This window comes from Echiichthys vipera (genome assembly GCF_963691815.1).
Source record: "Echiichthys vipera genome assembly, chromosome: 1".
NCBI lineage: Eukaryota > Metazoa > Chordata > Actinopteri > Perciformes > Trachinidae > Echiichthys > Echiichthys vipera.
In genome coordinates this window covers 13,180,778-13,194,558 of record NC_139826.1, presented here as the reverse complement: position 1 = coordinate 13,194,558, position 13,781 = coordinate 13,180,778, and positions in this window count along the sequence as shown.

Sequence of the window (13,781 nt, the reverse complement as noted above, 5' to 3'; positions counted from 1 at the left end):
GGACGCAAACTTGTCTCTCCCCTTGCTTCCCTCTCTTCTTTTCCATGTTTTTCATTCCTGCGCTCTGACTAAAGCGATTTACCGCAGTGAATTCAGCGGTGCTGTCACGTCTGAGAACGCCGCTGCTGTCGGCGTCAGGGAGGCCAGTGAACGAGCCACAACATTCCAGTACAGGCTGGAGGGGACAGACCCCAGGGTGGGCATGCTGCGCCTTCAGAGCAGGCTCTCTCACTGAACACTGAAATGGAGTCCTGCTAAAGGCTATGCAAAGGACAACCAGCATCAGGACACAGGGCTGCGATGGAAACTATTGACTCATCGCTCGTCACCATGCTGCACCACCCCGAAATTACAGATGCACCATAGCACCACAGGCCCAGAGGACCGACTGACATTCCACTTAGAAGTCTTAGACGAGACCTCGAGAGATTCACAAGCAGTGTCTTAATTAATGATTATATTATGACAGAAAAAGAAAATTTTAGATGCACATAGAATGTCTTTTATATATGAATATATATTTGCAGATGTTTTCCACACAAGATCATAGATGTAGATTCTTTTTTTGTTGTTTTTTTGTTGCTGCGCTCAATTTATTTCAGAGGTGAAACGCTGTTTGAAGCCTCTGAAGATTTTGAGTCTGTCGTATCATTTCTCCTCCAGGACACAAAGCCTCTTCATGTCTGTCAGTGGGTCACAGTCTCACTGGCTTTGTAGGAGCAGACCTGGCTCAAATAGTATTTAACTTTGGTTATTTTTCTTCTACTTTGAGTACCAACTGTTTCAAGTTTTAAGCAAACATTTAGGTCCTTTTAGAAGGCATCTGCTTCTGCCTCTGTATCTACTGACTGTAGACAGCCGTAACACACAGCCAGACACTATCTTTGGTTAAACCTCAAGCAGTGTATTTATTGTAAATACAAGCTGCTAAAATCAAATGAAACTTAACAATGATTTTTGACTATTTAACACTGTATTACAATTGTTGCCGGTTATCGGTTTTAAACATACAAGCTGACCTGGTTATTCTCTCCAGCACTAAATGATACTGTTTAAGTTCGATTCCTTTTGCTGCTCCTAATTCTTACAAATTACCCCAAAAAATGTGTTTCATTTTCATTCAGACTTTTACCCATTCTGACCTTCTGTCGAGGGTGCCACTATTCTGCCGAGTTCTCACGCAGAGCTCTAAGATTAAGATTTAAGCTTAATCTTAAAATCTGAGCGCTTAGCTAGAAATTGGTCTTTAAATACTGAGATTTAGGCCCCTTCGGGGAACACTAAAAGACATTCAGCGGTCATCATAGAAACCAAATGTCAAACTCACAGAGAAATTGCCCAACATTAAACATAAAAGGAAAATAAATATATTGTTGAGCTCTGTGGTTTAAACCATCAACTTTGACCTTTTTCCTTATTTATACCTTTTACAAGCTTTTGTTGATGAAACACATGTCGTCTGGTGTAATGATTTAGTGATCAACACCCAGTAAAAACTCCCCTAGATAGGAGACTCATGTCCAAGGTCTCTGGTCATTTGGAAGTCATATTCCATCACTCACACCTGCTAGTGTCCGCATGTGGCATCTGGCTCCCCTGGTACTCAAAGAGGAATAAAACCAATTGAATGATTTATTTGCAAATACCTTTTGCTCCAGGTGTGTTCAGGACACTGTTTCCTGGTATGTTTTCCAGACACTGGTTTCTGTCATATGAGCACTGAGAACACAGTGCGTTACTACGAGAAACCTCCACTTGTCCGCATGCCTTAAAACAGAACAGGTATGTTTGTGTGTCTCGCTCTGGTTTGCCATGCAGCCTGCTGTTGTGTTGTGGGAGGACATCCTTGAAAACCCGGAGCTGCTGGTCTCACCCGCGTTTTTAGGGAGTCTGCTCGTCTTTTCCTTACTGTGTTTGTGCGTGTATGTGTGTGTGTGTGTGTGTGTGTGTGTGTGTGTGTGTGTGCGCGCCTCACTGTGTTTGCAGAGCAGCGCAGCATCCGACACAATGACCTGCTCTCTTAAGCCAGTGACCTGATGACTGCGTTTGTTCGTCACACACCGTCTTCCAGATTTTTGCGTCTAATTCTTGGTGTTTGTTTGAACTCCTGTCTAGCGCCATATTAGTGGCGTTCACCTGCGTTCCAGTAGCTGATATCTGGGCAATCTCCCCCGGTCTGGTATTCAAACTAAAGTCAAACAATCACTGACTGTTATATGCAAAAGCTGGCTGCTATTCATACTGTATCACTGGTCATGCAGGTCTGAATAAATACTACTGAATGTGTCAAGACTGAAGCAGAGACTGAAGGCAGGGCTCACCACAGGCAGAACCTGATGTAATGAGATTAATCGAATGTAATAATGATTTGTTTTGTATATTTGTAAAAGCAGAAATGAAAAGGACTGTGTATGTGAGACATTCCCCTTGTCATTTGATTGACCTCAATTTTGTATAAGGGTTCTGGTCAAGTAATTTGTGCTATACTTGAAGAATGAGGCATTTTGTGAATTTGTCTGCACAATATCATCCCCCCAAGAAAAATCTAACAAGACCAGAGTGTATCCCTGTTGAAGATGTTGTAATTCTCCCTTTTAAAAGTACTACTCCAGTTTCTATTGCATAGCACACTGCTAGTTACCCTGTACATAAAGAGGCTAGTTTTTTTTAATTTTATTTTTCTGTCAAAAATCACTCGGAAAGAGAAGACTTCTTTTTCTCCTACTGGTAGTTCCAACAAGCACATCTGTCACACACTTTTTGTATCGCTAAATGTTTTGATTACCTAGATGGTTCATAAAAAAGGAAACTAGATCTATTTATCTAAACATGAAAAAAAGTCTAAAGTTATTTAATGTATTAAAATTGGGACGTATCATTTAACTGTAGATGACATAATCTGCTTTTTCAATAAAGTGGTTTTGTAGCTAACAGTGGCAGGTGTCTGTTTTCCCCCCTTGTTTAGTAAACGAAGAGTTATATATATTTATTTTTTTATACAATATGAAACATACCACTGCAAAAATACACCCTGTTACGAAATACTACAGACAGGAAACTGAAAGGGCAGACTTCACATACATGCTTTATTTTATTTTGGAAGTCTTTGGCACTCCACATTGAGTGCTATCAAGCTAAAACTCAAATTTCACATATTTCAAGTCTGCAGAAATTGAACTATAAAGAACAATGGTTTGCAATTGAAAGGCTGCAATTACAGACAGATTTCTATCCAGAACATACTGAACTATATTTGCCTTTAATATTACTCTTTAAAGAGATGTTTGCAGTCTTTTCCAGTTCAATTTCATTTATAGTGCCAAATCATGACAAAAGTTATCTCAAGACACTTTACATTTACAGTAAAAGACCACTCTATGACTTATTCATGATTTGCAGAAACTCAACAATTCCATGAGAAGCAACAAGTCGCACTATCTTTAATAAAAAATAATAATCATATTTATTATATACAGTATTAAGCCAGCAATCTTGTGCACACAGTGGCACCGGAAACCTTCCCTTTAACAGGCGGGGACGTCAAACAGACCCGGCTCTATGGAGGACGGACATCTGTGTTGAGTGGTTGGGCAGGAAAAAAAGGAGAGAGAAAGAGACACAGACAGACAGACAGTCTAAGAGATATTTAAGCCGTCATTGAGGCCATATTGCACTAAATGACACCTGTGTGTTTCATAACAGCAAAGACACGTGTCACAGCGAGGCATGTACAGTAGTTATGACAGCATGTCAACATGGACAGTTGAGGACCAGAACTGCATTGGATGTGTGTGTTCTCCCAGGCTGAATGAAAGTGGTTGGCTCTATTACAGTATTTATGAGCTGAAGCCAGCTGCCGGTGGCTTAATTCACCTTAAAACTACAAATTATTCTTTTTACACTTGTGTTTTTTAAGGACAAACTAGATGTAACATTTTAATTAGTGAGTTATAAAAGTGCTGCGGTCGATTTAGGACAGTGGTATCCCACTGTGTCCAGTCTGCACTAAGCTTAGCTAAGTTAAGCTAATCGGCTGCTGTGGCTTTATGTTTACACATACGAGAGGGGTCTCATCTAACTCTCAACAAGAAATCAACAGGGTGTCTTTCCCAGACTGTCATACTATCTTATTGTTGCAATAAAATTAAATGATCAGATAATGCTGTCCAACAGTAGGTCCAAGTCTAACTAGGCTAACTCTTCAAACCAGAGTAAGCACTGGTCATTTCCTCTGACTCTTACAAATGTGATGGAGAAAAATGCTCATGTTTTATCAAGAAGTCAATATTTAAAATTATGTGAAGTGTGACTTTTATCATTTTATTTATAGAATTATGATACACTACTTTAAATCTAGAGACTGAAGTCTGAAGTCTGTCTTTAGAATTCATTCATTCATTCATCTTCAACCACTTGTCCCTGTCGGGGTCGCGGGGGGCTGGAGCCGACCCCAGCTGACATCAGGCGTGAGGCGGGGTACACCCTGGACAGGAAGCCAGTCTATCACAGGGCACATAGAGACGAACAGAGACAGACAACCATTCACACCTACGGGCAATTTTAGAGTCATCAATTAACCTATCACCTGCATGTCTTTGGGATTGTGGGAGGAAACCGGAGAGCCCGGTAAATCCTATATTCATACAAGGCAAAGTGATGATTGTTCTTCGTTTCGGTCTGTTTTTTTCTTTTCTGTATCAACCACAAGCTTGCATTTACTGAAGACACAAAGATGAGCTGTTTCACCGTCATTCTTCACTCTTAAATAGACCTAAAGTAAGCTACAGTAACACTGTAAGGCTGGAAAAAATTGATTAATCCACAGTTTATACCACGGTTACAAGGACACAATACATTCCAATAATCAGAAGCAATATAACTGCGTACATTTTTGTTTCTTCTACGCTTATACGCATTTTAAATGATCTGCTGTGGTGGGGAAATAATTAGGAGTGTTGTATTGCTTCTGTAAACTGTACACACGTAGTAGCCTAATAAGCACTGAAACTTGAACTGCATTAGGAGATTTAAGCATTGAAACTGAGCCAAAGCAATCGTAAAATAATGTCAAAGTTTAGGGGTATGGACAGGAACAACATTTGGAGACAAGTCAAGAATGGTTTGGAGTTGACCAAAAGTACAGTAAGTGGTTTTCCCACGGCCGTGTTGGTTTCTAAAATATTTGGGATGTAGATGAGACTCAGATGGAGATCTCCTGTTGTTTCCCAGTCTTTCTACTGAAGCTTTAACTTTCTTTGAAAAATAATTTCCCATCTCCTCTACTCACTCAAATTGCACTCTTCTATTTCTCCAGAGCTCCTTATGTCTTCTGTTGACACATGTCCCTAATATGATCACCCAGGGTTCGCTGGATTACAGTTGGAGCACCCTGGCTGTTTTTACTGTGCTCCTTTAATATCGCTGGGCTCTAATGTTGCTGATTTACAAATTGCAGTTTACTTTTTTCAAGTCAAGTTTATTTATACAGCAGTTAAGTCTCAAGAGGCTTCACAACACCCATCTTTTGAAATAACTCCTAAAACTAAAAACTACAGTTTACCTGAGACACCCATGGCAACAACAAAAACTCACAAAGCATCACTAGCTTCATTAAATATGTGCTTGGGGCCGGTGTTGTCCACAGTCAGTGAAATATTGCTGTATAATTACTTCCATGCACGCAACCAGATAGCACGTCACATGGTGGACTCCCTCCTGGGACGCAGCCTGGCTATCTGATGGTCAGAGACCCTTTATCCAAAACGGTTTAACAACTATAAATGAAAACAGACATGATAGCAACATTTGAGGACCATGAATACATGATAAGAGGAAAAGACAGATGGCAGCCAGCGGAAACACAGTGGCTGAGAAAGTCAGTTTCCTTGGCAATGACCCTTTCAGTAAACTGCTGCAGCACATGAACGTTCCTGGACATACCACACCGCCATGATAAACTGATACAGTGGGGATGTCAATTGAATTTATTAAGCTTTTTGCAATTTAAATGTATCACGTTATTATTTTTGCATGGTGGACACATATGATCTTTTATTTTACATCAGTCATTTAGAACTTTTGCTGACCCTTGATTTGTAGGTGCAGAAATCGTCAGAATGAGATAAAAAAATTTCGGAGAAACCTTCAGATTTATGCACCTGTAACTAAATTTGCATTATAAAAGTTGTCTCCTTTAAACTGCTCTTTACTTGAGTAAAGCTTTTGAGGTGAACGAGGAGAGTAATGGGCTAATTGAAGCAAGTAGGTTAAAGTGTGAAAGATTAAGAATTAAGAAATCCCAATATGTTACTTCCATGGAAATTTCAATCAATATTTGTGAACTCCTCAGGCCTCTATATTGTACACATACTGGACTGTGCTGGGGTTTAAAGCCACTGCAATTAATTACCATGTTCAGAAACCAAACACACGCAAAGTGGGTCTGGAGTTTTCCACTTGCTTTTGTTTTATCTGTTGATATTGTTTCTTTTCTTGTTTATTCAGTTGAACTGTGCTGTTTGACTGTATGCCTCATCAGCGAGTGTGATCTGAATGAACTCGCCTAGTTACAACGACCAAAGCTGTCTCATGAAGATGCAATCAAAAGAATCTCAACTATTTTCAGTACCGCTAAATGGATTAAAGCGAAACACACATAAAGGATATGAAAAGTCAATGGAGCTTCTCTATCAACTCTGAACCCTAAATGTTATTCCTATGATCTAAGAAAGTCCAAAACCCAATTCTCAAGTCAATTCTTTCCCAAATCCAGAAAGGAAACTCAAAATAGTCATGTCATCAAGTATAAAGTGTGGAGCTGCTCCATAGACAATGCATTTTGATAGATGTTATAGATGACACTAGGATGTTCCAAGTATATGAGAACATCAGTTTCACAACTGACAACACTACAATTCAATAAAGCTCATTTGAGAATAAAAAACTATCAGTCTCCCATTCATTGTCATTTGCGCCATACACTGGTACACCACTTTAGCTGGTGTTGTTCGTCAAGATGAGTGCTCTCCTCAACCACCTGCATGAACTCCAACTACAGTGCAATGCGTGATGCTAACATCATCTACAACAACAAAGGAGATCTCAGGGATAGTGAAAGGAATAACCCTCCTCAGTATTGTTGGCAAGGCATTCGCCTGTGTAGTACTGAGGAGGCTGCAGCCACTTGCAGAACGGGTATACCCTGAGGCACACTGCAGATTCAGAAAAAGAAGCTCAACAGTCGATATGATCCTTTTACTAAGACAGCTGCAAGAGAAGTGCTGCGAACAGAGGTATAAACCCCTAAGAATGATTACACCTTCCTTTAAAAAAATGCAAGTTACTGTCCAGGGCACGGTGGTGTGGTGGTTAGCAGTGTCTCCTGCCAGCAAGAGGTTGTGGCTGGTTTGAATCCCGGCTGGGATCTGTGTGGAGTTGCATGTTCTCCCCGTGTGTGCGTCGGTTTTCTCCGGGTTCTCTGGCTTCCTCCCATGATTCAAAGATATGCAGGTGTTCAGTTAACTGATGACTCTAAATCGCCCGTAGGTGTGAATGGTTGTCTGTCTCTGTTTGTCTCTATGTGCCCTGCGATAGACTGGTGTCCTGTCCAGGGTGTACCGCACCTCACGGCCGATGTCAGCTAGGATCAGCTCCAGCTCCCCGCGACCCCGATAGGGACAAGCGGTTGAAGATGGATGGATGGACTTTAACACCCTCTGTTTAAGGCTTAACGCCTTAACACAGAGTTTGTCTCGTGGGCTTTGTTTTAGAGGTGAGATTGACAGTTTGCACAAATGCTGCCCTTCTGCCTGTTGGACATATAGCATAGGTAAAAGTTAGCTTTCAGGACATTAGGTCAGAAAGTCTTATCACCTTATACAGTTTCTATAGCTAACATCTTAGCTCGAGTGGCTTGTTACATCTAACAGATATGGAGGCACGATAGCATTCATTGGAAGTTGAGTTTCTGTCCATCTGACCTGGACAAATGAGAACATTCACAGGCTTACTGTCCACCTGAGGAATGCAAGTCCAATATTCACGGCCTTGTTAGCTCCGTTTTCAGTCTTCGCTGACTCCCACAAAGCATCAGGGGCTGCATTAAAAATGCTCTAGGCTGGTGGTGTCTGGCAAGTGTGTACTGTTGTATAATAACATCCACGAATGCAACCTTGTAGCAATTCACCTTCTCGCTCGTTTAGCCTACCATTAGTTACTTGAAGCACTGTTAATATATAAAAATATTCATAATAGCAGCTGCAAGAGTCATTAATGATGCCCCTGTGTGAAGTCGGTTATAAAGATACATAGTAAAGTGCTGCTGTCATCTCTCTGGAAATCTTGCAGGTGAGTGGGTGGGTTTCAGATGAAGTACAGTGAAGTTCGATTTCTTTTACTGCTCGCTTGATAGATTACTGCTGCCTGGCTCAATCCCAAGGAGAGTAAGAAATCAAGTCATCCTCTCTTTTCAGTTTGGGGAAATATGTGTTGTTGAGAGACAGGCTCATGGAAGGCTGTATATCTTTAAAAAGAAAAAGGAAAAGGGGAAATGAGGGAAGGATAACTTCACAGTTCCTGCACCTGCGCTGAGGATAAAAGAAAATTGAAAACACGCAGGCCCGCTTTACCCTTTGAATCTCAAAAATTCATTTACAGTAGGCACAGCTGTATTTATAAGCCACTGATACAAAGATAGTTGGAGATGAAGCTACATTTTGTGTGGGTGAACATAAAAGCAGTCTGCCCGCTGACTGAGCTCTCCTGTTAGCTAAACAGTGGTGTTCAGTGTGAGGAGCTCTCTGGTGTTGGTTGTCAGCTCCATGAGTTGGGGCACAAAGCGCCCTTTATGTTTGTGAGGGTTCCACCCTGTGACTCAGGGAGCTGTGTGTTAGTGTTTGTGTGTGTGTGTGTGTGTGTGTGTGTGTGTGTGTGTGTGTGTGTGTGTGTGTGTGTGTGTGTGTGTGTGTGCGTGCAGAGGTAGCGGAGCCCCAGGGGATCCACTGTGAGGTGAGCTCTGTTACACCGCACAAAAGAACACCTTCCCTCTGGAGCATACAGGTCCCTCCATTGCCAGGAAATGAGTGAAAATATGCTCACCACAGGATTACCTCATACACTCTGAATCTTTGGTTACTCCTGACACTTTGTTCCCTTCCTGTAAAAAAAAAATTGTTGGCCCCCTGTTTCCTCCCTGTTACGGATTCGTCAGTTATTATAAGTGATAAGTTTTTCCGCCCCCCAGCATTTTCAATGAAAGGTTGAGTGACTTAGTTGATAAAAGCTATCACGCTTGATGCTCTAAACAAGTACTGCCAACTCTCTCTGGGAAACCTCCTGAAATAAGGTGATGTTATATGTGGCAAAGCTGCAATGGTAGAATAATAATATTTAGAGCCTACAATTGCAGAAAACACAAGTCCAATTCACGTTTAGGACACATGGGAGATAATTGTGGTTTTATTTGAGAATGTGATGAGATATATCTCCTATGAAGCTGTCAGTACAATGAATATTTGTACACTTGAAAAGCTCAACGGCGGAACCAAAGATCTTGTTCGGTAAATTCCATGCATTCTTCTTTCTTTTCACAACCTGGTGCCTACATCATCCACAATGCAATTTGACCTCAGACATTTCTGGTGGAGATTGCATGCTATATTTGTTGTGGCTACAATCCTACAGCTGTTGTTTCAATGACCCTGTGCTAAGCTAAATGCTAAAGAGGGAAACTGACGATATTCAACTGGCTGACAGGAATCATCTTGGTGTGCTGGCACCATTTGCTGCAGAGCCTTAATTTACAAGCTAGCGTTAGTGCTAGCTAGCTAACCTTAGCTCAATAAATCAAGTGAGAAGCAGGGTCTTTGAGGTCCATCCATCCATATGTCCATCAGGAAGACGTCATTATTCCGTATTAGATGTGAAAGTAAGAAATTATTTAACAATGCATGACAAATAATGATTGAATGAGAGTCTTTGTCGATTAGACACCATCCAGACTTCATGTTAAAGGGGTCTTGAAACCAAGGGTAGAGTAGGATACCCCCCGATGGAGTCTAGACACTGGTGGTGGTGAAGAGGAGATGACTGAGATGGATGCAGTGGAGAAGAGTCCAGATGATGCTGCTGCAGACATGGAGGTGAATGGGGTGGAGGTGGGTGTTTGCCATCATCTGACGCCTGGAATGACAGCTGACAGCACAGAGTGAGACCTCTTTTAAACTTTTGACAGCTGCAGCCTGATCGACTGAGGACAACAAGAAGATCCCTGAGAGGTTAGAGAGAAGTGGTGACCCGCCCTGGGTCAGGGTTGTGGATGGAGCAAGCCGATCCCACATTGACCCTGACATTGGACAAGAGGTGGGGTACACTTTGGACAGGTCACCAGTCAATCACAGGGCGGACGTATAGACAGATAACCATTCACACTCACATTCACACCTACAATTCAGGGTCAACAGTTAACCTAACCTGCAAGTCTTTGGTCTGTGTGAGGACCCATAAAACACACACAAACACGAGGAGAACATGCAAACTCCACACAGAATGGCCCAAGCTGGTCAGCAGGTTTGAACCCAGATGACATTGCTAACCACTGTGCTACTATGCTGCCCGACTTTAGCAAGTGAAATTTTAAATCACTGGAGTACAAAAAGGTGCATTTCCCTTCATGGTTGAAGTGCAGCAGTGTGGTTCAGTTGCTACAGCAGTTGATCAATTGAAACTGGGTTCTTCATCCATAACAAACCAGTAACAGGCTGTAGACTACACCGATCATCCCTTTTTTTCCTGCAAAGAAACAGTGCAGAGGTGATTTTTTCATTAATGATGGGCTGAGCCACTTCCATGAAACAACCTTAAAACACTGTGGCGATGAAAAGAATTGATCATACCTCTTTGTGAAAAAACAATAAACAGCTGTGCCGCACCTGCACCCAATAGACCCTTTCATTGTATTCAAAGATTCCAAGGTAGGCTTATTTATTCTTAAACCAGAGAACAATGTCCTTATCTTGATGGATTAATGTCCATTTGCCATTTAACGTAAATTTCACTTGCTCTCTCGCTGTTCAACACAGCATAACATATCATTTTTTTGAAAGGAAGGAGATCCTGCAGCGACTCTGAAGAACTTGACACCATTGCTGGTTCTATTTTACAGCCAACTACGCTATAAGTAGGCATGTTATGAGTTGCACTGTTGACTGTTAGTACACGTTAATGGTACGGGTATGTGTTTCCTGACACCAAACTGCATGCAAGTATTTCTGTGACGTAACAAACAGCCTTTGTCTAGAGAAATGTGAGATATACCAACTGTAATTGTCACTTTGAACATTATGATATACTTTGTCACCAACAGACCAACAGAGGCTGAAATCAGCGTGCAAACACATATTTTTATTTTACTTTTAAACCACCTGTGTTGCTAAATAAGAGGCAGATGTTGGTCGGTCTCTCTGTATTTCTGTGGATTCAAGAGGGGCAGTGAAGACAAAAAAATATTACAATGGGTGCACAGTATTCCAGATGACTGACCTAGAGGCGTCCCATTAGGATAAACAAGCCCAGCTGTCTGGTAATTTGGTAGAGATGAACCACGGAAAGAAACCTTTGACTGTTCTGAGGTCAGAAACATCTCAAAGAAATGATTCAGATATGAAGCATGAAAATATTCGCTGAAGCTTGATGGGAAACGATGGGGGGGACTTAGCCTCTGTATATGGGGCACCCACTCTACCAGGTGAGCTAGTGGGCTCCCCATATTCAGATATTTCCATGTGATATCTATTACCAAAACATTAAAATATGTTTTCATCGCGTAAGAATATTTTTACATTCTCAGGGACGTGAGAGCTGCACTGCTTTATTCTTGCTTCTCCAGATGACCACATACTGTAGATGTGCAATAACATGAAACTCTGATCCTAGATGATATTGTTCTTCTTCCTGTTCTTTTTTTTAAGGGTAAAGGGTTCGGCATGTTAGCATTTAAAGAAGGATCCAGCTAATGGCGTCTGAAGAGACTTATTTTGGGGGGAGACAGGGACACTGAGTGACAAGGGGTCAGCTGGAGCCCCCTGCAGCCTCATGGGACTACTGCTGACTTCCTATGCTGCAGCATGATGAGCTCTGCCCACCTACTTAAGCTAATCTTTAAATAACTCCAGTAGTCGTGGGAAGAGGGAAGCTGGATTTGACTTGATGGCTATTTCTTTGTACATCCTTCAGGGTTTCTGTGTCACTACTGTCAATGGCAGCCTCACAATACAGAGTGGAAACTAGAGAGGGACAATCCACCGAGTTTGATATTTGTGAGAGTGTTCAGTGTTGGTTGTGTGTATGTGTGTGTGTGTGGGGGGGTTGGACCTGCAGGCCACTTTTCTCCTCGGAGGGTGAATTTCAGAGCTTGATTGCATGCACAGATGCGTCCCCTCAAGCCGCTTCCGTACATTTTGGCTCATGGTGAATTAAAGTGTAATTCCAGTGCAAAATCATCCCATGGTCTTTTTTGGCACGTACATACCTCAAATAAGACATTGAGACAATTTTTTTGTGCATAAACCATTAACGGAAAAAAACAGATTTTTTAACCACTTACAATGCTCAAAATAACACCAAACCTCTGCAGTAGCATGCTAAGTATCATTATACATAAAGTGAAGCATCAATGGGCTCCTTCCTTTTGGACTGCATTTGGTAATAGACTTGAATGGACTTAAGTCTTTCAAAACACTCTTTTAATAAACCCCTGGGTTGGTGCTTCGTTTTATGTTAAGGGACTCTTCTCATGCTACTGCAGAGGTTTGGTGTTATTTTGAGCAGTATTAGTGGTTAAAAAAGCCGTTTTAATACCTTCACCGTACTTCCCCGACTCGATAGTCCATACACGAAAAAACTGTCTCGATGGTGTATTTGATGTATGCAAGTGCCGAAAAAGACCATGGGATGATTTTGTGCTGGAATTACACTTTAAATATTTAAATGATACAAATACATGGAGACGATGTTTGAGCGGCAGCAGCAAAGCTTGGCGGTGTATCAGCCAGTTCAGAAGAATCCCAAACTCTTCTCCTACCATTTGTCTGACACCACCATGAACTTGGGACTGCGCTGTTGACAATGGAGGGGGTGACGTCGCCATGGCAACCACCACACTGGGGCAGGTTAGGACCTTAGGACCCTGATCGAGCTGGGGGGGGCTCTTTAACAGGCTGGAGAGAAAAAAAATGACTGACAGGGCTGACCAATAAAGCATGAAGTGGAATGTGAGGGTGGGCAGCGCCATTGTTCAACAAACATTTCAAGAACGCACACAGAACCTTTTTCATGCTTTCACGCTGCTATTTGATTCTCCCAGATGAACTGAGCCTAATCATTTATTTTTCCTCATGTTGACTTGCTGCTGGTTTATTTCAGCCTATTGCACCTGGCTTACATAGATGGGAAGATAGATGCAGTTACATGTAGTATCAGCAGTTGTAAGAGTGTATCTGTGACTCACCTAGCCGGCCTCTATAGAGGTTAATGTCCTTTTTTGGACGTTAGAAACTGAGGAGCATCCTACTAATAATTTGCAACATCCTAAACATGATGATAAATGCATTTGCACACTAAGTCTGTGTTTCATATGTATTATTTAATCCATCTTCAGATAATCGTTGCACACAGAAACCTTGCACACTGAGTCAGATGCGTTTTTTGTTTGTTTATGAAAAATAACAGTACAAGTCAGGCGCAAGCAGGGAGGATGATTCTGTGTTCCCCTGACTTCTTGAATT